Source organism: Monodelphis domestica, chromosome 3, assembly GCF_027887165.1.
Source record: "Monodelphis domestica isolate mMonDom1 chromosome 3, mMonDom1.pri, whole genome shotgun sequence".
NCBI classification, from domain to species: Eukaryota; Metazoa; Chordata; class Mammalia; order Didelphimorphia; family Didelphidae; genus Monodelphis; species Monodelphis domestica.
Genome location: NC_077229.1, coordinates 170,030,754 through 170,058,711, shown reverse-complemented (window position 1 = coordinate 170,058,711; position 27,958 = coordinate 170,030,754). Strand labels below are relative to the sequence as shown.

The following is a 27,958-nucleotide window of genomic DNA, read 5'->3' as shown; positions in this document are numbered from 1 at the left end:
TGCTATGTTTGTACCCCAAAGAGATAATAAGGAAAATATGTATATAAAAATATTTATAGCTGTGTTCTTTGTGGTGGCAAAAAATTGGAAAATGAGGGGGTGTCCATTGATTGGTGAATGACTGAGCAAATTGTGGTATCTGATAGTGATGCAATACTACTGTGCTAAAAGCAATAATGAACTGGAGGAATTCCATGTGAACTAGAATGACCTCCAGAAATTGATGCAGAGTGAAAGGAACACAACCAGAAGAACACTGTACCCAGAGACTGATACACCGTGGCACAATTGAATGTAATGGACTTCTCTACTAGCAGCAATGCAATGATCCACGATAATCCAGAGGAACTTAGGAGAAAGAATGCTATCCACATCCAGAGAAAGAACTGTGGGAGTAGAAATACAAAAGAAAAACATATGATTGATCATTTGGCTCCATGGGGATATGATTGGGGATGTTGACTCTAAATGATTACCCTATTGCAAATATTAATAATATGGAAATAGGTCTTGAACAATGATACACATAAAGCCCAGTGGAATTGCTTGTTGGCTCTGAGAGTAGGGAGGGAAGAGAGGAGGGAAAGAACATGAATCATGTAACCATGGAAAACTATTCTTAAAATTAATTAATTAATTGAAAAATCATTATCTAACATTTTGCCATTCAGATTTTCTCCCTCCCTTCTTCCCCACCCTCCCCTCCAAGACAGTAAAAAGACTGATATAGGTTGAGATTGACTCACTCCTTGCCTATTTTTAAATTTAATCAACCAAAAATGAAATCACTCCTACTTAATGCTACTTACTAAAGTGAGATATACCTCCAGAAGGGACTTCCCCCTGGGCAGTGTTAAGAAAATTTAAAGACTGCAATTGGTCCCCATAAAGTGGAGGAAGGGGCAGGAAGTGACATAAAGAAAGGTCCATATTAAGGGCCTAAATTTCCTGTCAGAAAGTCTTTTGAGATGTTTGGAGGGTCTTTGGTCTTTGGCCTGAATCTTCAGCGTGAAGGACCTCGGGCTGGCAACTTGAACTGCTTCTGGTTAGACTGCTCTTGGATCTTCTCCCTTTGGACTTCAAATTGGGTGAGTGAAAAAAGCTGACCCTCCTTTCCTGGCTTCTGGAGAGATTAGCACCTGAGAGGCAGTGTGGGTGAAATCCTTGCTTAATTGACCACCAAGTCCTCCAGTTGAGGGGATAACTAGCCCTGCTGGAGTGGGGTTATCCTGGAATCTTCCTTTGCTGACAATAGCTTAGTCTGTCACAGGATCATTGTGTAATATTTCTGTTACTATATACAGTATTCTCCTGGTTTTGCTCATATCACTTTGCATCAGTTCATATAGGAGAGAGATATTTTGATGGGAAGTTTTGAAGGAGATACAAGAAGGATCTGAGCATGGGGTACTTAGAAGTGAAGGTGTTTCTTTTACCTAACCTGAGCTAGCTATGAGACCTCTTCAAGAACTAGTAGGTTTACCTCTTACCCAAAGTTTTTGTATTATTAGCATTCTCTCTCTCTCTTGAAATGACATGGTTCCAAGGAACTGCCTTTGCCTTTCTTAGTATCTCCACTACTTAGTACAGTCCTGAGCACATAATAGCTACAATTAATAAATGCTTGTTGACTGACTCTGGGTAGCCAAGAAGCCATAAGAATGAGTACCAAAGACAAATTTCATTTACTTTATAATTTTAGCCTAGATTGGCACCATTTCTTTCTCTAAAGGGAAGAATTCAAAGACTAGGGATATGTTATCTGCTTGGCTATGTACTAGCTATGTCACCTTGGAAAAGTCATTTCAGCCTCCCTTTGTATAAAATGGGAATAATAGAAATTTCATTATCTACCTCACAGAACTGTCATAGCAAATGAAATATTATCTGTAAAAGCACTTTTTGACCATAAACAATAAGTTGCTGTTGTTATTGCCAGAGGCCAGACTTTATTAGAAGCAGTTTGACTAGCTCACATTTTTAATATCTAGCCATAAACTTAACTCATGGGATTCTCCTTTGATTTGCCATTTCTTGGCCTCCAATAATTAAAAAATACTATACAGTATTTATTCATTAATTTATTTTTGAGACCATGTTTCCCTAACTCACCCAGACTTGAAGAAAGAAAGAAAAGAAAGATACTAACTCGAATGTCCATTTATTGTTTTCCCAGTTCTGCCCCCACCCCAAATTCCCTTCCCATATTGAATACAATTAGTATGTTCATAAGTATGGAGGTGTCTTTACCTTGGATCCGGTTTTTGGCCTTGAATCTACTTCTGTCTTAGGATCTATACAAGTATTGGTTCTAAGGTAGAAGAGCTATAAAGCTTAGGCAATTAGGGTTATGTGACTTGCTCAAGATCACACAGTTAGAAATTGTCTGAGGTCAGATTTGAAACCAGGATCTCTTGTCTCTAGGCCTGGCTCTGTCCACAGAACCACCTAGCTGCCCTTATTTATTGGTTTTCTCATTTTTATTTCTAATATTATAATAATAAATATTATTTCTAATTTTTTTTTAGTTGTATGCTCAGTTTGTTGAGGGGTCAGCTGAGGGTGCAGTGGATACAGTGCTGGGGTCTAGAATTAGGAAAATTTGAGTTCAAATCTAGCCTCAGACATTTAGGACAAGTTGTGACTGGACAAGTTGCTTAACCATATTTGCCTTAGTTTCATCATTTGTCAAATGAGCTGGAGGAAGAAATGGAAAAGTACTTCAGTGTCTTTGCCAAGAAAACCCCATATGGGGACACTAATAGTTGGATATGACTGAACAACCAAGCAGCAATTTATTGATAAGTTTTTTCTTTCTTTTTGTTGATGAAAGTGCTTAGAAACATACAGTTTCTCCTTAGGTCTGCTTTGTCTGCATCCCCCATTTTTTGGTATGTTGTTCCATTGCTGACATCTTTACTGTGTTATCGATTGTACCTATGATTTGTTTTTTGACCTATTCATTCTTTAGTTTTAAGTTTTTAGACTCTAGTTTTATTTTTAATCATTTCACCAATGACCCTTTATTGAATGAACTTTTATTTCATTGCTATCAGCAAAATATGTTTAATATTATTGCTTTTCTGTATTTTATTGTGTTTTTTCCTAATACATTGTTGCTTTTGATCAATATACCCTACATATCCAACTAATGTGTATTCCTTTCTATTTCCAAAATCAGAGGTCTATCATGTATAACTTTTCTAAAGTTCTATTTAGGTTCTTAACTTTTTTCTTGTTTTGTTATTGTTAGATCTGTGTAGCTCTGAAAGGGATGTGTTTAGGTCCCCCACTATTGTAGTTTTACTGTTACTATCTCTCTGTTATTTATTTATCTTTTCCTTTAAGTATTTAGATGATTTATCTTTTGGTGTATATATTAAGTACTGAAATTAATTCATTGTGGAATCTTTTAGCAAAATGAGGTTTCCTTTTTATCCCATTTAATTAAGCATATTTTTGTTGTATTATCTGAAATCATAATTGCTACATAATTGATTTTTTTAGTTCACCAAAGCATAATAGATTTTAATTCCTTGAAACATTTTGAAATTATTCTCTTTTGGGTTTGTGTCTTGAGCATCATTGTCACCATAATAGCTTTTATAGTGAGGTTCTTTTTTTTTTTTGCTCATTCTTCTAGCCTACTTCCTGACTTCAGACTTGATGTGATAACTCAGCTCTGCATACTTCTTGGAAAGAATGTCTGGTCTGACCTGTTGCTGCTTTTCTCCAGATACTGAATATTGTGTTAATCTAGGTTCCCAGGGACAGCTCAAACTGGGAACCTTTAAGCTTTCAGTGCTTTCAAAGTGGTCTGCTCCAGGGCAAAGTCTAATTGCTAACTCTCTAGTCTGAGCTTTGAGGAATTCCTAAACTGGGTTTGGATCTGAGCAACAGTGAACAGCATGCTGCTTGGACTTTCCTATAATTGGTCAGTAGGAAAGAAACATTTGTGGTTCAGAGTGACAGGGAACAAGCTCCTCTTTGGTCTAGGCTTCCTGTCCTAGTTATTCCTCTGCATGCTTCAGCTCGTGCTAGAAACTGAAACTGATTCTCTGCTCCACTCTTGAGGTCTGAGCCATTCTTCTGTTACTTGCTTCTGAACTTGCCTAGAACCTTCAACAATATCTCTGAGTACAAGGTCAGCCTGTCTTAGATCTGTGACTTGGAACTGGAGAATGGGTGACAAAGGGGCCAGTTAGCACCTGTTCCCTTCAGGGTCCTCAGGAGCTCTGGGACATCCTTTTGCTCTGATGCAGTCTTTCCTGGCCACTTTCTCAAGAGTCCCCTGATCTTCCCTTTGCTAACCTAAGTTTGAAAACATGATTTTTGTGATTTTCTTGGGAACATCTAGGTTGCACACAGTGCAGCTAGGTGGTACAGTGGATAAAGCATTGGATGTAGAGTCAAGGAGCTGAGTGCAAATCTGACCTCAGGCACTTATTATTAAGCTGTGTGACCCTGGACAAACCATTTAATCCCTATTTGCCTCAGTTCCTCATCTGTAAAATGAACTGGAGAAGGAAACGGCAAATCAGTATCTTTGCTAAGATTTTTTTTTCCTTTGAAGCCCTGCTTTTAGAAATTTTAGGTCCTAGGTTTATGCTTGGCGGATCCTTGTGTAAACCTCAAAATTTCTCAGACTTATGAATGTTAGGGGTTTCCCCCATTGGGGAATCTTCTACTTAAAAAAATTCCCTAGCAGATGGTGAGAACTCTACTTGAGTGTGGGGGCTCCTAGCTACTTAAGACTGTTTTAGGACAGAAAATTGCTTGATAAACAATGAAAGTACTTTGATCCATGCTTATGGAAGGGACAGGAAGTTCTTTGAGTCATGACTGTTTTAGAATTGATACAATGGGATACTAAGTACCTATAAAGGTGGGGCAACTTGTAAACTACTTAAACCTAAAAGGGTGATAACTTATTCAGATGTTTTTTCTTAATGAAATTTGTCGACACAGCAGCATTTTTTCCTGACTTACTAAAGAGATTAAAACTACTCAGCTGTGAATTCAAAATGGGCCGTCCTTTAGAAACATCTACAGTGATTGGTGGATATAAGGACTTAGGGGAGGTGACAGAGGAGATTTTGCCCTTAAAAATAAGAGCTCAGAGAAGAGCAAAGAGAGCTCGATTTCTGACTCTCATTCTGGAGGATCTGATTCTGAAGGAGAGTTCCTTGAGGAGCTCCTCTGAGGGGCTCTGTCCCTCTGGGGTAGGAGCTCTGGAGGCTCTTGAGAGAGGCCCTTTGAAACAATCTCTGGCTGGAAGACTCTTTGAGGAAGGACACTGGCCTGGTGTCACTAGTATCCTTGTTTAGTCAGACCTTGTGGTGAGTGTTAAAAAACTGACTGATTTCTCTTTTAAGACTCAGGTCTAGGCCATATTGGCTTGAGGCCCTTCATACTTATTCCTTTCTTACTCTCTCTCTCTTTCTTTGGTTACTCATTGTATTGTTAATTAAAATCTCTATAAAACCCAATTGACTTGGGTATTTGAATAATTGGGAATATTTCCCTGGTGACCACCTTATATTTGATTTTAAAATCCAAGACACTGTAGTGAAACATATTTCTGCGGTCAAAATTTACTCACCCTCTCTTATATCTATCACAATTTATATCTTCCTCTATTTTAATCACTACAGTTTAAGACCTCAACCATTTTAAATCTCACACTTGGCATCATACTAACTTTTAATCTTTTTTGTTCATTTATTTATTTGGGATCCTACCAATTCATGCTTAGAAGAGGAGCCTGAGATCTCCTGCCCTCCAGGGATGGGATCAGAGGAAGTCCCAGATCTCCTCTCCTCCAGTGACTAAGAGGCCCTGCTCCCCACCGGAGGATGTCACAGATGTCTCTTCCTTTGGAGGTTATGATTGGAGCCAAGGATGCTCCTTGCTTGGAGATCTATCCCAGATCTTGATTGAGACTGGAGCTATGGGGTGTGATAGAGGTGCTGACCCTCTGCATATAGGGGGAGATAATCACATCATGATGGAGAGCTAGGCTATGCTGCTTCCTTTTACTACTCCATTTTTTTCTAAAAAAGTTTAAAATAAAAAGGGGCAGCCGGGTGAATTGAGAGCCAGGTCTAGAGACTGGATAAGGAGTAGAAAATAGAGACATTGAGGTGTTAAGGTCTTAAATGTAGTATAAAGAAGGATTTATACTTCTTTGAGAAAGCTAAATAGCATGGTGAGTAGAGGAAGACTCCTCTTCATGAGTTCAAATCTAAGCTTAGATATTAACCAGCTGTGTGACTTTGGGCAAGTCACTTAGCTCTATTTGCCTCAATTTCCTCATCTGTAACATGAGCTAAAGAAGGAAATGGTAAACCACTTCAATATTTTTGCCAAGAAAACCCTGAAATGAGGTCAGAAAGTCGAACATGACCGAAAAGACTTCATGAACAACAAAATGCTTCCTTAACTCTTTACAATATTTTAAAGTGTTGGAGGCAGCTGGGTAGCTCAGTGGATTGAGAGCCAGGCCTAGAGATGGGAGGTCCTAGGTTCAAATTTGGCCTCTGTCATTTCTTAGCTGTGTGACTCTGGGCAAATCACTTAACCTCCATTGCCTAACCCTTACCACTCTTCTGCCTTGGAGCCAATATACAGTATTGATTCTAAGAGGGAAGGGAAGATTAAAAAAATAGATAAAAGGTGAATGCTTACAAAAATAAAATAAAATTCATATTTATGTACATGCTATCTCCTCTAATAGAATGTAAGTTCCTTGAGGGTAGAAACTGTTTCATTATTATATCTTAGTATCTCCAGCATCTGCAGTGCCTGCCCTTAAGTGTAGGCATTTAATAAATTGTTCATTGATTGTATAGGCCCAAGATAAGGTAGACCTTCTGTCACCTCAGGTACTTTTTCCCTTATGGAGGGCTGCAGTGTTGTACAATAAATCTGGAGGGCTCCCTGGTTCCCTGAGGGCTTTGGGATCCCAGAGTACTATATTTACCCCTGGTAGGTGGGACACACCCAGGGTAGTTCTCTAAGTCTGAAGGATTGTGTTGATATCTCCAGGGCCTTGGGGGCTCACTGGAGAGGAAAGGAGGAATGATCTTGATTATCTATAGGTTTAGGTACAAATGCTTTGCATTTGGGGGTTAACTAAAGTCTGGTTAGCCTGAGTGATTGAATGGGAACTGAAGGACCTTTTCCTTTTTTAAAAAAATATAGACCTAGACATAAGCTATAATTTATTATTTCCTGGTGAAATCCTGGAAATCGGTATGGGATAGAGTGACAGGGAGGAAAATCATTAAAGAAATACCCAGGGAAAAACTTCTAAGATGGAATCCTTTTTTGGTAGAAATCCAAAGCTTAGATTCTGGGTCACAGATGACAATGAGAAGAAAAGGGGAACCACCCAGAAATGACTGGTCTCCTCAAGAGATTAGCATGAGCTCTGTGCTTGAGCCAGAAGAAATGCTATTTCTTGTGTGTTTTCTTTCCTTACTAGCATTATCTTTTTGAGTCCTGGTCACTCAAAAAACAGGAGACTGAAGGCACTGTCACAGAAAAGTCTCCCTCTGTCCAAATGTCACATTAGCTTGAAGTAAATGACATAAGTAAGTGAGAGAGTGCCGCCAGTGCTTTTGTTCAGGCCCTACTTAAGTCTAGAATTTTGGATTCAATAAGTTTATTTGAGGACAAACTAAAGGCAGGAAATTACCAGTCCTGTGTTGATCCTTAAAAAAACAAAAACAAAACAAAAAACAAAATAAAAACAAAACAAAACAAACTCATCTCTGTCCCTGGATTAAGGGGGGGAAATCTGTAACCCACACAAGGGTATGATAGATCCAGTTTCTACCAGCTCAAGATCTCATTGTTAAATTTTCATCATGAGAATTTATGCCTTGACAATAAGCTAATACTACAAACTGTGGCTTGATTTATTTTGTTTATTGTCTAGACTTATGAGAATGATGGATAGATTCTTACAACTAGTCAACTAGAAAGCCTCTTCCAGAGAAAAGAACAAGGTTATCATTTTAGGCAGAGGATTGTTTCTTTTTGTGGAGATGCAAACCGGGAACTAAAGAGATGCCTATTATTTGGGGGAATGGCTGAACAAATTGTGGTATAATGTAAGAGAGTGCTATTTATTATGCTGTGAGAAATGATGATTTCAAGAAACCTGGAGAGACTCAGATGAACTGATACAGGGTAAATTAAGCAGAAACAGAAAAACTACTTATACTATTAATATCAATATTATAAAAATGAACCATTGCACCACCACCCATAACCTCTCCTCCTTCTGAGATCCATATAATCCACATCTACCACCCAAATAATATCCTGGTAGCTACTATCTATACTTATATATATATATATATATACTATACGAACACCTCCAAGTTGCTCCGCTTTCTTCCTCGGGAAGTTCATGGCTTGGCTCATGGTCTTTCTCTCCTTCCTTATTCCTTGATTTTACAACCCCCACACCTCCAAGGTTCATAGACTCTAAAATTTCCCTTTCTGATCATAATCTATTGGCTTTCCACCTCTCCCTCATCCTTCCAATATGGCACCTTACTCTTTGTCTGTATAGTGACCTGCAGTCCCTCAGTTCCCTCCCACACCATCATCCCTGCAATGCCCACACTTTCTTCTTTTGCCCATCTTCACCCTTTGTTGAAAAGCTCAGTTTTATATTGTCTTTTCTGGAGTCCCTTATCCCCTTAATATCAATATTGTGCTCTGCCAAGCTTCAATCTTAGATCACTTCCACTATTCTCTGCCTTTGCTTATATGTGAATATATAGGTAAATTATATATACATATATATATATATCCATTCATTTATATGCATATATATATATGCTGAATGAAAGTACAGAAAATAATGCAACTGTATAATTAGAATCTGCTCCCCAGGACTCTGAATCCCAGCATCCCACTTTTGTTCTCGAGTCCTTACATTTTGGAGACAGTTTGCGTGTGACCCTCCCCCCCCTCTCTTTTTTTCTCCTGATCAAGTTGGGTAAGTGGGCTTTATGCCAAGCAGGAGCATCTACACACATGAGTTTACTTTTTGTTAGATAATTAGGTTTGAACTTCTCTTTCTTTTATTTTATTTTCTTTATACTTTAAGTGATTATTAATAAACTTTATAAAATATAATACTTGGAATTATTTATATTAATTTAAATCTTATACAACTATAATGAATACACTGTAAATTTTATTTTATGCTAACTTAAATTGGCCTACACTGTTGCTAGACAATAATTCTATACCTCCCTAATTAACTCACTATCCTATTCAGACTTTTGCAGAGAGCTCCCTCTTCTACCCTTCTCTTCTCACATCACCCAAATGCCTTCTGCCACTATCTCCTCCTTTATCACTTCTCACATCCTTCCTATGACAAACCCCTTTAGCCTCACAAGTAATCCCATTCCAACCTGTCTGCTCCAGAAGATTGTTCCTTCTATCATCCCCACTCTCACTTACCTTAATCTCTCCCTGGCTGCTTCCCTATTACCTACTAACATCAAAACAACTCATGATTTATCCATCCCTGATAGCAAACACCCCAGAGTTCTCCCTTTACTGACTTGTGGAGAATGCTTCATTATATTGTTCAGAAAACTTGTTATTTTACTGTTCAAATCTAACTTTATATGACTACAGGCTATTTGAACCCCAACTGCAACTTTGACCTTAGTAACTCTCCAGGAATGCCAGAGATGGCTACCAGGAACTTGGAATTCCCTCAGGTCCTGGATCCACCCAAAATAGTATGTTTTGGGACTACTCACCCATTTCTTCTTTTGGATCCACCCAACCTTGTGTTTTGGCTTCACCCAAATCTTATTGAATGCTTATATTATATACCTTATATTCATCTCAATCCACTTTGGAAAAATTGCTTCCCTGTGTATGTGTGGTCCTTGTGCGGGTACGCTTGTCTAAATCCTCTGTAATGTAAACCTCCCAGAGCCAGGATGAGAAGAAACGACACCTTCTTTCTGCCCCAATTTTCCTCTACCAAACAACCTAATAAATTTCTTTCTAAACTTATTTTAGGGTTCATTCTTATAACTAATAAGCTAACCTCCTTGAGAAAGCTATCTACAATAAATGCCTTCACTTCCTTTCCTCTCATCTTCATAACTCCACACTGGCCTCGAACCTCATGATTACCCAGAATTGCTTTTTTCAAAGTTATCAATGAACTCTTATTCACCAAATCCAATGGCCCTTTCACTATCTTTACCCTTCTTTTTTTTTTTAAACCCTTACCTTCCATCTTGAAATCAATACTGGGTATTGGTTCCAAGGCAGAAGAGTGCTAAGGGCTAGGCAATGGGGGTTAAGTGACTTGCCCAGGGTCACACGGCTGGGAAGTGTCTGAGGTCAGATTTGAACCTAGGACCTCCCCTCTCTAGGCCTGGCTCTCAATCGACTGAGCTACCTAGCTATCTTCACTCTTCTTGACCCCTTTACAACTTTTGGCTTTATAGATCACCTTCATCTCTGCAACAATCTCTTTTGTCTAGGTTTTTAGGACTTCCAGCTCTTGGGATTCTTCTTCCTATCCTATCTTACCCCTCCTCAGTCTCCTTTGCTGGATCTTTATTTAAATCATAGAGTTCTGCCTTGGGCCCTCTTCTCTTCTCCCTACAGGCCACAAAATGCAACAAAAAAGAAGCTGAGGCAGAGCTCTGAGCACTTATCAACTTAGAGAGATCAGTGGTCCCTAAGCCTTCAGATCCAAGACCTTCCTTGCAGTGTAGAATGCCTCTGCTTAGACCATGGAAAAGCACCCAAGATAGAATGAAGTGTTACAATTCATGATTGGTCATCTCCAGAAACAAGGGAAATCTTCTGATTAAACCCTCCAGGATGAAAAAGACACCAGTATCAACCACCTGTGCTTTGTCAGCAGTATTCTGGTGTCTTCAACAGGGCAACAGTGAAATTGTGTTTGTGTGTGTGTTTAAATATAGTTCTTATACAAATGGGGGGAGGGATGCTAATACACCAGATTTTTAACATAAGTTAATAATAGACCTAATCAATAGAGTATACCCTATACATCAAATAACAGTAATATAATCATCAGCACCTGGTGGGTTAATTGATTATAATTCATGTGACTCCTATTAACAGCATTAACTACATCAAACTTAATTCTATCCTACTTAACTCACTAATACAATCATTGCTATCCAGTAAGCCACAATGCACAGGGGCAGGTAGACCACTCAGTGGATAATCCCAGAGATGGGAGATCCTGGGCTCAAGTCTTGCCTCAGACACTTCCTATGTATCTAACCCTAATTGTCTAACCCGTTCTTCTGCCCTAAAACTGACATTTAGTGTTTCTTCTAAGATAGAAGGTAAGGGTTTTTCAAAAAATCACATTGAAGTGGGTAAATATTGATTAAATTGACTGGCTGTATCAACATTATTTTCACATTCTTCTAGATTATTTCACTATGTCATCAGTTCCCATGGGTTTAATGATCATCTCTGTGCTGATCTACTTACCTTGCCCCAACCTCCTTGGCGACCTCCAATCTCTCATCTCCAACTGCCTTGCAGGCATCTCAAACTGGGTGTCCACTAGACATATTAAGTAAAATATGTCCAAAACTGAACTCCTTGTCCCTCCCCCTTTCCCTGTTACTGTAAAGAACGACTCCAGCTTCCTAGCCCTTTAGATACACTACCTAGACATCATTCTCTGCTTCTGACTATTTCTCCTCTCCTCCCCACAACATCCAATCTGGTGCCAGGGCCCTTTGCAACATCTCTCAAATATGGCCCCTTCTCTCCTCTGACATTTCCATTCTCTTGGTGTGGGCCCTCAGCTCCTAATGCGCGCTGGTTGTCTTGCTTGCCCCGAGTGTCACCCCATTCCAGGCCATCCTTCATTCCGTCACCAAAAGGATTTTTCTAAAATGTGGATCCCATCATCTCACACCCCCAATCCGTAAACCCCAAGTGGTCTCCCTATCACCTCCAGGATCAAAAATCCTCTGTTGTTCAAGCAATTGACAAGCAATTTCATTGGGTTATACATATATTTATCACTCAAATCCTAGTCCATATCATTCATTTTTGTCATAGAGTAATCTTTTAAAACCAACACTTGGTTGTTGTTGCTTTTTGTTTGTTTGTTTTTGTGACAGACACTGGAATGGTTGCTATTTCCTTCTCCAGCTCATTTTCCATATGCGGAAACAGGCCAATAGAGTGAAGTGATTTCCCCAGGATCACACAGCTAGGAAGTGTCTGAGGCCAGATAGAACTCAGGTCTTCCTGACTCCAGGCTTGGTGCTCTATCTGCTGTATCACTTAGTTGCCCCCTATAAAAAGTACTTTTGGGGACCACAGTGAGGTAGGTAGTACAAATATTTCCTCCTATTTAATGGATGAAGAAACTAAAATTCAGAGAGGTTAAATCACAGAGATCAATAAGTGGCAGGGTTAGTCCCAGAACCCACTTCTTCAGATCCCAAGTCTTTATTTTATTTTATTTTGACCCCAAGTTTTGCATTCTTGCCAGTAAACCTCACTGTCTCCCAAGTGAAGAGGAGCCAGATTATGCCTCTAGACTTACAGCCCTTTACTTCCCTTTAATGTACTCTCCTGTTTTAGACAAACAGGTCTAGTTGTTGGTGTATATAACATTCAGGCTTGCAGGCTGACTATCCCCCTGGGCATGGAAGGCATTCCCTTATCCCTTTTGCCTCTTAGCTTCCCTCTAGTCTTGGCTAAAATGCCATATTCCAAAGGAGGCTGTCTGGCCGGATTCCAAGCTTCCCTCTTGCCCTTCCCTCCCTCAGTACTAGCACCCTGCCTCTTCTGAAATGATAGTTACTTTAAAATTATTTTGTTTTGACTTAACTGTGTCTTTGTTGTTCCTCCTACAAGATTGTAAGTTCCTTGGGGGCAGAGTTTGTTTCATTTTTGACTTTGTATCCCAAGCACTCAGCACAGTGTCTGGCACATAGTAAATATGTAATAAATTCCTGTGGAATGAATAAATGAAACCACAGCAAATATGCTAAAATTTGGACAGATGGAGCATAAATAATATATTCATTGGCATAACCTTACCATTTGTCTTAGAAGCCATACTAAATACTGGTTCCAACGTAGAAGAGCCATAAGGGATAGGCAACTAGGGTTAAGTGACTCATCCAGGGTCACACAGCTAGGAAGTATCTGAAGTCAAATTTGAATTCAAGATTTCTTAGCTTCATATCTGGCTCTCTATCCACTGAACTGCCTAGCTGCTCCTGATCAGTATTTTAAAATGTAATTATTAGAGGTTTTTTTTTTAAACCTTTATTTTCCATGCCGAGTATTAGTTCCAAGGCAGAAGAGTGGTAAGGGGTAGGCAATGGGGGTCAAATGACTTGCCCAGGGTCACACAGCTAGGAAGTGGCTAAGGCCAAATTTGAATCTAGGACCTTTAGTTTCTAGGTCTGGCTCTTAATCCACTGAGCCACCCAGTTGCCCCCAAATTATTAGTTTTGAGGGAGTCAAGAGGACAGTTTACAGGGAGGAAATCAGTAGTCTATTGTTAGAAGTTTCTATAAAGAGATCCAGATAGTTTTTTAAAATGTAAATTTATTTATTTATATGTTTGTTACCTTAAAATACCCAGTTAACTCCCTCTCCCACCCTTCCCTCTATTAGAGAAGGCATCCATTGACAAAAAGATATATGTATATATAAAGCTATGTTTTATTTATTTCTATTTATCAGTTCTTTCTCTGGAGTGGGCATACACAAGTCATTTTTCAAACAATATTTTTGTTGCTGTTCACAATATTCTCCTGGTTTTGCCTGTCTCACTCTATAATTTCGTAACAGTCTTTCCATGTTTTTCCAAAATTAACCTGCTCACATTCTTATGGCAGAGTAATATTCCATCACAGTCCTTTGCCACAACTTGTTTCGCCATTCCCCAACTGAGATCCTGATAGTCTTATGAGAGATGAGAATAGAACCCTCAAAGGGTTGTAGAACTTGTGAAAGTAGAATCGTGTATGTTAGTGCTGAAATGAATCCAGGGAGATTATCTAGGCCACATTCCCCACCTCTCATCTCATAGAGAAGAAAACTTCAGCTCAGAGAAATTAAAGGCACTATTTTTTAAAAATTAAAACCTTTCCCTTCCATCTCAGAATCAATACTGTGTATTGGTTCCAAGACAGAGGAGCAGTAAGGACTAGGCAATGGGAGCTAAGTGACTTACCCAGGGTCACACAGCTGGGAAGTGTCTGAGGTCAGGAAATCCCACCTCTGGTCTTGGCTCTCAATCCACTGAGCCACCCAGCTGTCCCCTGATTAAAGACATCATTCAAGGTCACACACACCTGAATTTAAAAGACTGACTCTGCTAGGTCCAGACTGCTCCCTCAAGATGCCAGACCATCTTCCTAGTGAATAAGAGCCAGTGCAAAATTACTGAAATTTGGGCTGATGGAGTTGTAAATGAGGTGTCTTAAATTTTCAGTGTAAGTAAGCATTTACAGCTCAGAAATCAACAAAGGCTACCTACCTATCTCAGCTTAAAAAAAAAAAACACTATTATTTTTCTTGATTTAAGAAAGTGACTGAGAAAGGGTTAATAATGCAGCTTACCCTTAAAAGACTGACCTGGGGCCTTTTTCTCACCCCCACCCCTCCCCCAGTCCTAGATGTTAAACTTTTCCCAGCCCCGCTCTGATTAGCCCTAATCAGCACCAGTAGTTTTGATGAGAGCGCGCAATGGAGTTGGAGTGTGTGTATCCTTGTCCTTCTCTGTAATACTTGGGGACTAGGCAAGAACAAAAAGTCAAATAGGGCTTAAAAAAAAAAGCACACACACAACCAAAAAAACTTGCTTGGTTCCTATTCCAGGTCAGCACCAAGGTCTGTGCTAAAGAGCGCATTAGCAGAGTCCACTTAGGACAGAGCAAGCAGGATCTCGCGGCGGAGCAGCTCCCGGTTTCCTTTAATCTCAGAATAAAGGCTGAAGATTTCTGGGCAGCTGCAGCCTGAAGAAGCACCATCCAGGGGAGAGGGAGTCGGTTTGAGGCAAATCTTCCCTTTTTGGCTGCTCTTTCGATCTGCCGCTTATTGTGCAAAAGATCACACATATGTCGATTTCTCACATGCTTGGCAGGCATCGGGAGAACGAGCATGGCAATCCAGACCCAGAGCTCAGGACTCATCCTGACTCTTCCACTCATTTCCTGAGTGACTAAGCACACAGCCTTCCGGCTCACTGCATAGCCTTTATTTATTTATTCATTTATCTATCTATTTATTTCTCTTTCTCTCGAATATATAATTATTTAGCTTGCATTTTCATCAAAAAAATTTGTGGAACCTTTTACTGCATACTAGGGAAATGAAGACGAAAAGACAGCCCATGCCCTCAAGAAACTCACATTCTAATAGAGGAGACAGCTTGGCAGACAACAATGGCCAGCTTTTAAATCAGGATGCTTTAAGGACAGTAAGTCAAGACAAAGTATTGGAGTTTATGTTAATTATATGGGGTAGGGTGGAAACTAGAGACCAGGACTCTTAGCAAAGGAGCCGGTTTTCATGGTAGTTTTATAGAAAGAAAGGTCTCTTAGAGTCTTTTAGTCTGTTTAGAATCTGTTAGTAGAGGCATTGTGGTACAGCAATCATCTGCCAACATAGTAGAGTTTGCAAGACCTGGGTTCAAGTCTTGAGCCTGACTCATCATCCATTGAATCACTTAAATTCCAAGCCCCAGGCAATTCTCTAGATTACCCAAGAGTTAGTTGTCAGATCTGCTTCGGAGAAGGCACCCAACACCCACCAATGGAATTTCAATTTGGTTTCTTTAAAACAAACAAATCCTGTGATCACATTCCCGATAGTGGTAGCTGGAGGTAAGTGGCAGTGGGGGGTGGAGGCCCTGGGGACTGAACCACACAACTGCCTGTATTTTGGTCCTTCCAGGTCCTTGGGGTCCTTTATCTCACTTTATTTTTTTTATCTGTCTTATTTATTTTTATTTCTTTTAAATCTTCAGGGTCCTTCATCTCACTTTATTTTTTATCTATCTTATTTATTTTTATTTATTTTAAATCTTTTTTATTTTTAAAAAATTTCCATGGTTACATGATTCATCTTTTCTCATCCCTCTTCCCTTCCAGAGTTGACAAGCAATCCTACTGGGTTATACACAAATATATTATCACTTGAACCCATTTCCATTATTATTCATTTTCACTTTTTGTCTTTAAGTCATTTAGTCAATCAATAAACACTTATAACACTTCAATGACCTCATTTGGGGTTTTCTTAGCAAAGATGGTAGAATTGTTTGCCATTTCCTTTTCCAGCTCATTTTACAGATAAGGAAACTGAGGCAAACAAGATGAAATGACTTTCCCAGGGTCACACAGCTCTTCCTTACAGGCCTAATACTTTAAACACAGCTCCACCTAGCTGCCCCTATATGCCTACATGCTTGCTTTCTGTGGCACTGTTCTGGATCCTTGCTGGTCATTCATATTAGGCAATTCACAAAAAACTTGATTTCAGTGGTTGAGACCACCATATTGGCTTGTCTCACAGGTGATGGGACAGACACCTATTAGAGCCATGTTGGCTCTTTGCCTAAAACTATATATAAATTTAATCCTTGGTGGTTTGGAGGTTTAGGATTAGATTGCTCAATTTGCTGCCTTCTTGAACCACCGAATTGCCTAGTGGCTGGTAATAAATAGTAGGTGGTACCAGCCTATGATGTTCCCATTACCACCTGTTCTCTTCCCATGTCTGCCGTCCTTACATGCCTGTGTTGCAGCTTGTTCTTTTGCCCTTTCCTATCTCTCTCCCTGACATCCTTATTTCTGTGCTAGGCTCCATTGTCTTCCTAGGTTCACAACCCTCATGAATCTCTTCGCTTTCCCTCACACCCCATATCAAAAAAGTTGCAACATGTATTCTAACAACTGATGGGGTTAGAAAAGGTTTCTTATAGGAAGTGGCAATTGAACTAATCATTAAGGAAGCTTAGGATCAATTAGAAGGCTATTGCAATGGTGGGAAAAAATAGCATCCTCTTAAATGCTATGGAGGTACAATCAGCAAGATTTAGTGACTGGCCAGCGAGGAAGAGAGAAGCGTTGGGGATGATTCCATGGTTGTGAACCTGAGGGACTATAAAGATAGTAGTGCCCTGGACTGACCTGGGAATGTTTGGAGCCAGGGGAGATTCTGGGGAGGAGCTAATGAACTCTGTTTTGTACATGTTGAATTTGAGGGGCTTGTGGGACATCCAAATAGAGATGTCCACCAGTCAGTGATGGATTTCAGGGGAGAGATTAGCATTGACTAGATTTGTTAGGTTCCTGATCTTTGTAAAACAGAGCTTATGGGATATTGGACAGATAATTATTTAGCAAAAAAAGTCTGAAGAAGGCTAATCAGAAAGGTGATAGGAGCATCTAGAGTGAGCAATGTCATGGAAACCAAGGGACAAGAGAGTTTCTGGGAGAAAGATGGTGGTCAACAGCAATAGGAAGTAGAATGAGCCCTGAGAAAATGCCATTATATTTAGCAGTTCAGAGATCACTGGTAACCTTGGAATGGTTTTAATCAAATGGTGGAGTCAGAAGCCAAATCACAAGGGCTTATGAAGTAAGTGGGTGGTGAAGTAGAATCAGTGGAGCATAGACTTCTAGGCATCTGACAGAATTTTCATTTTCTTTTAAGAGTTTAGTTACTTTCTTCTTTTGACCACCTTCTATTTCTATTCTTGATGCTCATTTCACAGAGATTCCGTGACTATGTCCTGGTCTCTTCACTGTCTTACTTCTCCTGCTGTTACTCTTCTTGGCTCCTGTTCTCCCTATACTTCTTTTTGCACTATCAGCTTCTCTTTTACTATTTGTTATCTATTTATATACCTTCTTCTTTCCTTTCCTTTCCTTTCCTTTCCTTTCCTTTCCTTTCCTTTCCTTTCCTTTCCTTTCCTTTCCTTTCCTTTCCTTTCCTTTCTTCCTTTCCTTTCCTCTCTCTCTCTCTTTCTCTGTCTGTCTATCTGTCTCTGTCAATCTCTCTCTGTCTCTCTTTCTCTCTCTCTGTCTCTGTCTGTCTGTCTTTCTCTGTCTCTGTCTCTGTCTCTCTCTCTGTGTCTCTCTCTGTCTCTCTCTTCGTGCTTGGAAGCATTACTCATGACTATATCCCAGTATGAATCAGCAAAAAAGATTTAACTAACTCCACTTTTTTTGAACCTTTGCTGATTTGTTTTTCCTTAGGTAGCCTAATGGCTCTTTACTTTTGGTGGCCCTTTGCATCTGATGGCTCACTATTTTAGTTCAGGACTTAGTGTAGGCATCTGCTCATTTTAGCTCTATTACAGCTTAGAACTGCCAGATTAAGAGAGTCACTGTCCTCAGTTTCCCCAGCAGCTAGGATTAGAGGAATGCACTTCTAAGTCTAGCCTCTTCTTTGTTGTTTGAGAGCTCTCTTATTATTTTTGTTTCAGCATTTGTCTCCTTCCTCCTTGAAGAGACACTCTGAACATCAATCTGCTGATGGATTATAATAATATTTCTATATAGCCTTAAGGGATATAAATCACTTTCCACATAATAACACCATGAATACAAGTTGTTCAATACTCACTGAATGTTACCATATTATCTTCAACTTCCTCCTATAATGACATTTTATATTTGAATTGGGTTGAAAGAGTTCATTTCAGGAGACAGGGAAAGATAGAATGAACAAAATTACAGTGGGTTTTTTTGGGGGGTGGGGGAAGAGAGTAAATTGCTACTTTTTCCCCAAGACTATTGACCTTCTGAGTGACATGATGTGATGTGAATGGTCAGATATGCAACAAAACACCTAGATCCCAGAGAACAGTCATAGAAGAACAGTAGCAGAGAGATATGTCTTTTTTGGCATTTATACCTCTTGACTTTTAGCTGTTCTGCATCCAGATTGTTACTGTGACTTGACTGTCCACAGTATCCAGTGATTAAAATATATACTTTGATTTTTATAACAATTTTTTATAGTTATCTTTTATTTTTCACACAGTCCACATTTCCCAGTGTATCCATTCTCCTCCCATACCATCCCTTATGCCAGCAAATTAACTAACCAAGACAAGTCAGGCTTGGTGGTGCTCACCTGTGATCCCTGCTGCTAGGAAAGTTGAGATTGCTTGAGTTCAGGAGTTCTGAGTTGTAGTAGGAATAAAGCTATTTGGGTCTCCACTAAGTCTAGCACCAATATGGTGAGCCTCTAGGACCATGATGGCAAAACCATGACATGTGTGTCAGCACTGACATGCGTAGCCATTTTTAATGACAGCTCCATGTGGGTTCAGCATGCCTCAGGGCCCAGGAGATGTGTGTCCACAGCTGTGGTCGTGGCCATGCCCCAGCCCAGCCTGGGGAAAGACTGCTCCACATGGTGGCCACAGGGCAGGGGGCAAGTGACAAGCTGCCAGTGGCAAATGGCAGGGGGTATGCCAGGCAGCTGTGGCATGTGGGGCTCCTGAAGGGGTGGGAAGGAGGAGCCAGGCAGAAGGAGCGTGCATGGGCAGGCAGGCTGGCTGGCTGGCAGCAGCTACTGCTCTGCTAACCGGAAGACTGGGCAGGACTCTGGTCCATGTGCAACTGAGGAGTACCTGGAACCAATTACCAGACACTATTAGCACCCTGAAAAATATAGCAATGGCTTTACTCACAATTTTTCCCTCTATGTACTTTTGTGAGATCTTATTCTCAGCATTAAATAATATCAAAACCAATAAAAGAAACAGATTGACAGATGAAGTTAGTAGCGCTTGCTTGGGCTTGAAGTGTAAAAAATTCCAACCTTCAATTGAAGATTTAGCCAATGAAATTCAGCAACAAAAAAATCACTAATAGCCAGGTTAATTAAAGAATTTCCCCTCCCCATCAATTTTCTTAGTTCTCGGCACCCCACACAAGTTAAATAATATCATCAATACCAACAAAAGAAACTGACTGACAGATGAACAAAGAAGTCACTAAGCGGGTAAGTTAAATAATTCGTTTTTGGTTTATTAAATACAGTTATATATTATAATTATACATTTTTGTTATTTAAACTATAAACATCATGAAATTTGGGTTTTTTCTCAAAGTGACATACCACCCAAGTTATGCTCAGTTTTTTGGTGAATTTTAACACACCAAGCTCAAAAGGTTGCCCATCACTGCTCTAGGAGGTGATGGGCCATAGAGCTGCTTAAGAAAATGTGAGTGGGAGGCATCTAGATGTCTCAGTGGATAGAGCTCCAGTCCTGGAATCAGGGGGATGTGGGTTCAAATTGTAACTCAGAAATCTCCCAGCTTTGTGACCCTGAGCAAATTACTTAATCCCAATTGTCCATCCCTTACAGTTCTTCTGCCTTGGAATTGATTCTTAGTATCAATTCTGAGACAGAAATTAAGGGTTTTTTTAAAAAGTGAGTAGATTAGAAACAGAGTTCCAGGTTGGAAACAGAGTAATTAAAATCAAAACTTCTGTGGTGATCAGCAATGATATTGAGCCATGGGTGAGCCCTTGTACTTCCAGCCTGGTCAAGATAGAGAAAACCAGTTTCAAAACAATCCCCAAACAAACATATTTTAAAATCTAATATTTTACATAGCATTCCATTCTCAGTTTTTAATTGCCTAATCCTCTCTTCCACTCCAGCATCTGTAAATAAGTAGAAGAGACCTATCTTCTTCTAAGTCAAAGCTAGATGATGCAGAAGTGCTCAGCCTGGAGTCAGGAAGACTCATTCTCAGTTCAAATCTGGCCTCAGACACTTCCTAGCTCCGTGATCCTAGGTAAGTCTCTTAACCCTGCTTATCTCAGTTTCCTCATCCGTAAAATGAACTGGAGTAGGAAATGGTATCGCTGCCAAGAAAACCCCAAATGGAGTCATGAAGAGTAGGATGTAACTGGACAACAATAATCTTCTCATAGTTATTCTTTGGGGACAAAGGGCATTATAATTTCATGATATTCAATTTTAGTTTTTCATTAGTCTTGCTATTTACCTTGTGGTCATTGTGTATGTGCCCCCCCCCCCCCCCTTCTGCTTAATAGCTTTTGCATCAGTTCATAGAAGCCATCTTATTTTTCTCTGTTTTCATCCCAGTAATCATTTCTCACAGTTTTTTTTCCCATTACATTCACTTACCACAATTTGTCTAGTTATTCATCATTTGATGGGCATTTAGTTTGTTTCCAATTCTTTGCTACCACAAAAAGTGCTGCTATAAATATTTTGGTTCATATGGGGCCTTTCCTTTTGTCATTGACCTATAGTATAGACATTTTCATACATGGATTATTTGGATTATTCTTTTGTCATTTTTACCAGTTTTAGGGATATAAATTAAAATCTCAGGGTCGGTTTGATTTGCATTTCTCCTATTAGCATAAATGAGTATGTACTTTGGCTGAAGGCTTTTTTTGCATCCATTGATATTATCATGTGGTTTAGGGTACTTAAAAATATATATAATTGATTAGGCTAATTATTTTCCTAAAGTTGAACCATCCTTGGATGGTTTTTGGCCATGTAGTTTTTGGCCAATTAGTCGACCTCTTTCCTGATTAAGGACAGTTTTTCTGACTACTTTAGTGGTTCTGTGTTTTTTCCAGGTTGACACCTTATAGCTATCTTTAATCAGGAAATCTTTAATCAGAAAAGAGACAAGTCCTTAATATTCAACCATCACACAAAACTCTGGGACTCTGGGGACAATGTCTCTGAGAGAATCACTGCCAAAGATGATTCTCTGAAGAATGATAGAACATAGAGGGCTTATATAAACTTTTGGGGAAATCAGAACATGGAAGTATGAGGGAAATGAATCCAGGGCTGGAATATCAGAGAGGTTGATGCTTTATGATAGATTCAAAGGAGGATTCCAGCCAGGGGCAGGGCTACCAGGGAGAGGTCTCTGATACAATGGGAGAAACTTCTCAGACAAAAAGTATAGTTAAGATTTGATTAGGTCTATTAGTCCCACCTAAATTAGGATCATTAAGTACTTTTAAGGATAATTGTTTAGCCAGAGACCAGGTCAGTCTAAGATTTCTCACAGGGCAAGTTCCCAAGGGATAGAGGCAAACTTGGGGTTTTCAGAAATCAAGTTGACAAAGGGTTTGAAAATTAAATTTTATAGCATTGTATATATGTGTATATCTATCTGTCTGTCTATCTATCTATCTATCTATCTATCTATCTATCTATCTATCTATCCTATATATATATACCTTATCTCTGGTCAAAGAGAGACAATACTCCTGTGTGGAGTGAGAAATTTGTGTTATTCTCAAGTTATTAATAGTTATTAATATCTAAAAGTTGATGTATTCCCCCCCCCCCCCATCCTTATAAAAGTTTTATTGCCTTAAGTGAGTCTGTCTGGGAATTGCCCTAGGCAGGGACTGATGGTCATAGATCCTGAAGTATCCCCTGATCAAATCTTGAGTACCCTTTTGTCTTAGAAGCCTCTCCTATTGTATCTTTGTATTTGGATTATTGAAGCTTCTTCCAGGAGGTCAAGCCCAAAACTGGATTGATCCTCTCATCATCCCCTACTAGATAAGCCAGTCTGGAACTACTCCCCTCCTTGTATTCACCTCCAACTTCCTTATCATTTTTTTAAAATGTTGATTTGCTTGGATGTATCCATTGTGAAGGTACTCTCTAATTTCTTGAAGATATTAATGAGCTTGAATGTGTTCATTGTAAAGCCATTGTAAAACTATTTAACATTCTTTCTCCAGCTATTCCTTCTGGGAGACAAAATTCTCCTATAAATAAGGGATTTAAAAAAATGAATTTTTGGGCATTTGTCTTGGGTCAACAACTTGAGGCAGTGCCCCACATTTTCTCTGTAATCCTTTGTGGGGCATCTGTCTTGGGACCATGGCTTGAGATACTGTTCCTTCTCCCCCCCCCCCCCAATCTCTTTCTCTTTAAATGATTAATAAGTGGTAAAAGAGGGTGAACTTTGAAATTTCCAAGGTCCCCTCAACTTCCACTCCACACACTCTTATGATCACCACATAGAGTCAGGCACACATATACCAACACTATATACCAAGCCAGTGCTTTATAAATGATGGCTAGTATTAGTTTTTCTCTGACAGTGATTGTCCTGAAATGTTTTTGTTTTTGTTTTTTGCTATTATGTCCCCAGTCATCCAGTCTCCTTTCCTTCCTCCTACCCTTGCTTAGTTATGATTTTGTCCCTCATTTCACTTCATACCACATTTTTTCTATCAGGCCCAGATGAACAACATCTTAGAATACTGAAAGAACAGGCAGATGTAATCTCTGATGAGCCTTTGAAAAGTCTTGATCTCAACAATCAGAGCATCATTGAATGGAATTCTTGTTGCATCTTTCAAGGAATCTTTTATGATCTTAAACATAAGCATTGGAGATACCTTTCTGGAAAAGAGCCTTTAGGGTTACATTTTGCTCTTTTTTTTACTTTAAAAACTTTTTAAAAAGTTACATTTTGCTGCTTTTTTAATATTAAAAAATCTTTCATTTTTATATTACTTATATTTTCAAATTTATCTCTCTCTAGATCCAAAGTTCAACAAAACTCGTTGGCCCATCGACCAAACCCAATATAATATGTAGTATTCTGTACTCATGGTGTGCCCCCACCTCAGCTAATAAGGAATGGAAGCTCATTCTTATAGCGCTTCCTTTGCTGGCCTCCCTTTGTATAGTTACTAAATATTAGAGTTAAATATTGGCTTTATTTGAAGAATTTTGATCAGTTTTTCAGTAGAATTTCTCTATCTGTTCATCCTTTGATACATATTTTGGTTTGCCAGATATGGGTCTCCTGATGTGTATGAATGGCAGACACTGTAAATTAAAAGAGAGGTTTGTGTGAATAAAGCTATTTGATGAGGTTAAAGAAAGAAAAAAAATTCCTGCTAACTGGGAAGCTGGGACCGGTTCTCTGGAGTTTGAGAGTTTGGAGCTTCAGCAGGCCGAGATGATTCAGAACTATACTAATTGGTCTACCAGGTTACTTAAAAAAGAAGTGAAATGGTGAAAAATGGAGTATGCCAAAGGTCTTGTGATAATCAGAATGGGATTAGATTGGTGAGTGGCTGTTGCACTTTCAGCATGGTTGAGATAGGAAGACCTAGTGAAGAAAGAAAGGAAAGAAGGAAGGAAGGAGGGAGGGAATAAAGGAAAAGAAAGAAAAAATGAAGGAAAAGATAAAGGAAAAAGAAAGGAAGGAAGAAGAAAGAAGGAAGAGGGAGGAGGAAAAGAAAACAGAAAGGAGGGAAGAGAAAGAGATAATAATGCAAAAGCTTTATAGCATCATGATATTTTTTATCTTTAGCATATCACGAGCACTGCAAGATAAAACACCAATTGGGAAATAATGTTGCTTGTCTTGGCTGTACAATGAAATTAGCTTTTTTAACTTATTGATTTTCCCCTCCCAGGTGTGATAATTAAAATGTTTGGGAGCAAGGGAAATATATATATCAATTATGACCTCTGAAATATGTTTTCTACTGTGTCTTGGTCTTATATAAATATAAGATGGTCGCCAGGGAATATATTCCCAATTTATGAATATGCCCAAGCCAACTGGGTTTTATAGAGAAATTTAATTTATAATACACTGATTAATCAATAGAAAAAGAGAGAAAGTAAGAAAGGAATAAGAATGAATAAAGCAGTCAGTTGGTTTATCACTTACCCAAGATCTCTCTAGGTAAGGCTTCTCATGCCAACCTCAGGCTCCACCTTCAAGAGAGCCTCCTTTCAAGAAATGTTTCCAGAGAATTCTCCTCCTGACTCCTCCTGAGTTCTCCTTCCACAGCCTCCTTCAAGACCTCTCCAGGAGCTCTCCCTCCAGGACCTCTCTCCTCTCAGACTCCCCCAGAGCAAAACCTCTCAGAGCCAAAAAACTCTCCTCCCTCTGTCCTCAGACCCCGCTATCTTTAAGGAAACCATCTAAGTTACCTCCCTTCAGTTCTCACATCTACCAATCACTGTCGATGTCTCCCCTGTGCCAATGGTGGCTTTAGTTTAACCCAGGACCGCCCAGAGGTCTGTGGCTTTGCACATGTCTGTTGAAGGTCATATTCTCAAATAATTAAATCTTGATCTATGCTGCAGCCCTTCCTAAATCCTGTTACTCTAAGTAGGGTGGAGATTGTATTTTCCAAGACCTGGTTCTGTCATTGCAAGTATCTCTATTGTATCAATTCTAAAATCAATCATGACTCAAAGAACTTCCTGTTCTATGATTAAGCATAGGTCAAAGCCCTTTCCATTGTTTAGCAAAAGGTTTCTGTCCTAAAGTAGTCTTAAGTAGGGAGGAGAAGGATCCTCCCATGCCAAGGGGTTTCATATTCCAATAGAGTTCTTACTATTAGTAGGAAATTTTTTCAAGTATGAAATTTCCCAATGGTGAAATTTCCAACATTCATAAGTAAGAAATTTTAAGGTTTACACAGGAAAGTCAATGAACCATCCCTTCCATTCAGCTAAAACTTCCTTGAATCTTTTAGATTCAATTATAGTAAGAATGCCAAGATATATATGATTGATTTCTTCCATGAGTGAAAGAATAGAAAAACATGTATTAAATTTTCACTGTGTGCCAGGCACCGTGCAAAGCTCTGAGGATACAGATAGAAGCAAGTAAGATGGTCCCTGCCCTCAGTTTGGAGAGGAGAGGGGTGGTGTATGCATAGCTTGGTTTGGAAATATTTGAGAAATGTACCATACCAGGGTGCAAGGAAAGATGAAGTCAAGGCTAACCTATCTGGGACCCAGAGTCCTCAGGACAGAATCCACTTCAGTTAGAGAATAAAAAGAATAGCCATTGTGGAAGCAGCAAAATTTGGAAATGGTAATTAACTTGATGGTCATTGAACAAGCATCTCAGAATGGGATTATTTTATAGGCAGCTGGAGACTCAGTGTGTTGAGAGTCAGGCCTGGAGATGGGAGGTTCTGGGTTCAGATCTGATCTCAGATACTTCCTAACTATGTGATCCTGGGCAAGTCATTTAACTTCCATTGCCTCTTCCTCACTACTCTTCTGCCTTGGAACCAATACATAAGAAGGTAAGGATTTTTTTTTTAAAAAGGGATTATTGATAGTAATGTTTAGATCTTGTTTTAGCCCTGTAAGTTTATTGCAAAAATAGGTAAGGGACACAGTGGCCTAGGGTCATTTTGTATTTACTTATTAATGGGTTGCCATGACCAGAAAAATTCATTACCAGTGGTTAACTGAGATCCTTGCAGATGCAAAAATGTTTGTCTATGTGAATGTTATAAACTGTAAAGGCCAAAAAACTGTAAAGGTTTTGGCCAAACTGTAAAGGATAATTTTAGTGTTTTGACTTAAAATCTAAATAAGTGGTCACCATGGGAAATTCCCAAATATGAAAATACCCAAGTCAGCTGGGATTTATGGAGATTTTAATTAATATAAATGAAGGAATTAAGGGAAGGAGAGAGAGAGAGAGAAAGAGAAAGAGAGAATTAATTGCTCTGGCTCAGGCTGAGCCAAGCCGTATAAAAGGCCATTTTGGCCTAGGCCTGAGCTTAAGGGAGAGCGAGTCAGTCTTTATCACTCATCACAAGATCGTCTCCAAGAAGGGTTCTTCCACTCTGAACTGAAATTAACCTCCAAACTGAATTCAATTGCGAACTCAATTCAAAATGTCCCTCACTTTAACTCCAAACTCCAGCTCCTAAATTACCTTTTACCCCTTCCTTTTAAAAAAATTTTCTCTTATGTCACCTCCCCTAAATTTTTATGTCCACCAATCACAATAGATGCTTTTTCTCAGGACTGCCCATTCTTAGTTCTTATCTTCTTTTGTTCTCACCTTCTCTGGTTAGATTAAATCCTCTGAGTACTTCACACCTCTTTTGTTAAGCTTGCCTTTTGTAAGTTGCTTGACCTTTTAGTGCTTAATTTAACCTTTATAGGTACTTAGCACCTTTTTGTATTAGATCTAAAAAGAGACCACCTAGCTTAAGGTTCTAGATTTACTATAAGGTGTGAGTTGGGGACTTTTCATTGTTCAATCAGGAGTTTATAACTTTATCTTCCCCTAAGGCACTGTCTGAGTAGGGTGGAGTAATTTTAAAAGTTCTCAATACATTCCTGATCAAGTATCTTCATTGTTACAATAGGGGAAAAGCTTAACCAAATCTTCTAAGGTACGGTCTGAGCAGTTTTAAGATTCACATCTATTTGGAAGCAACAACAGAAAAGGCGTTAGCTATCCTGTGTCAATCTGTCTCCTTATGGGAATTTACTCTTATATATGTGAACTTCAGAGGATATTCAATAGGAAAATAATTATAACTCATATTTATGCAGCCCTTTAAAGTTGGCAAAGCACCTCCCTCGTCACAAGTTCATCAAGTAGGTCATGAGATCATAGAAATTTTGTCCAATGCCCTTATTTTACAGATAAGTAAACTGAGGTCCCAAACTATTAAGTGATTTGCTCAAAGTCACAGAGAACAAGCGGGCCCCTAAGTGTAACAATGATGATCCCACAGGTAATCCTGTGCCAAAGGATGGACATATGTTTTTAAGCCTCCTGCAGAAGGGAATGTGAGACTGGAGTTGTGCTTAGCAATTGATGACTGAACAGTGGTCTATTTTTTGCAGCCTTCAAGCTAAGAAAGGTTTTTAAATTTTAAAATACAATACAACTTTACTTAAAAATGTAAAAATCACTGTTTGTCCATGGACTGCACAAAAAACAATGGGTGGGATTTGACCCTCAGGTTGGAGTTATGCATGTCTGGGGAGCTATAGATTTGGACTTTGAGAGAATTGTTCACTCTTTTCTTTTTTTTTTAGGTGGGGGGGGGGGGCTTTGTAATATTCCTTATTTTTAAAAAAAGTTATTTA

At 39.2% G+C, this 27,958-nt stretch overlaps 1 long non-coding RNA gene across 2 annotated transcripts in view; it reads left to right on the top strand.

The window, feature by feature from the left end:
• LOC103094018 (uncharacterized) overlaps window positions 1-27,958 on the top strand; it is a 75,875-nt gene that overhangs the window by 31,934 nt on the left and 15,983 nt on the right. The window contains exons 3-5 of one of the 2 annotated variants that reach the window (XR_001629096.2): window positions 15,391-15,502; window positions 19,960-20,046; window positions 20,713-20,849. This is a non-coding gene — a long non-coding RNA (uncharacterized LOC103094018). The remainder of the gene's footprint in view (window positions 1-15,390; window positions 15,503-19,959; window positions 20,047-20,712; window positions 20,850-27,958) is intronic. The other variant, XR_008917545.1, reaches the window with a different exon arrangement.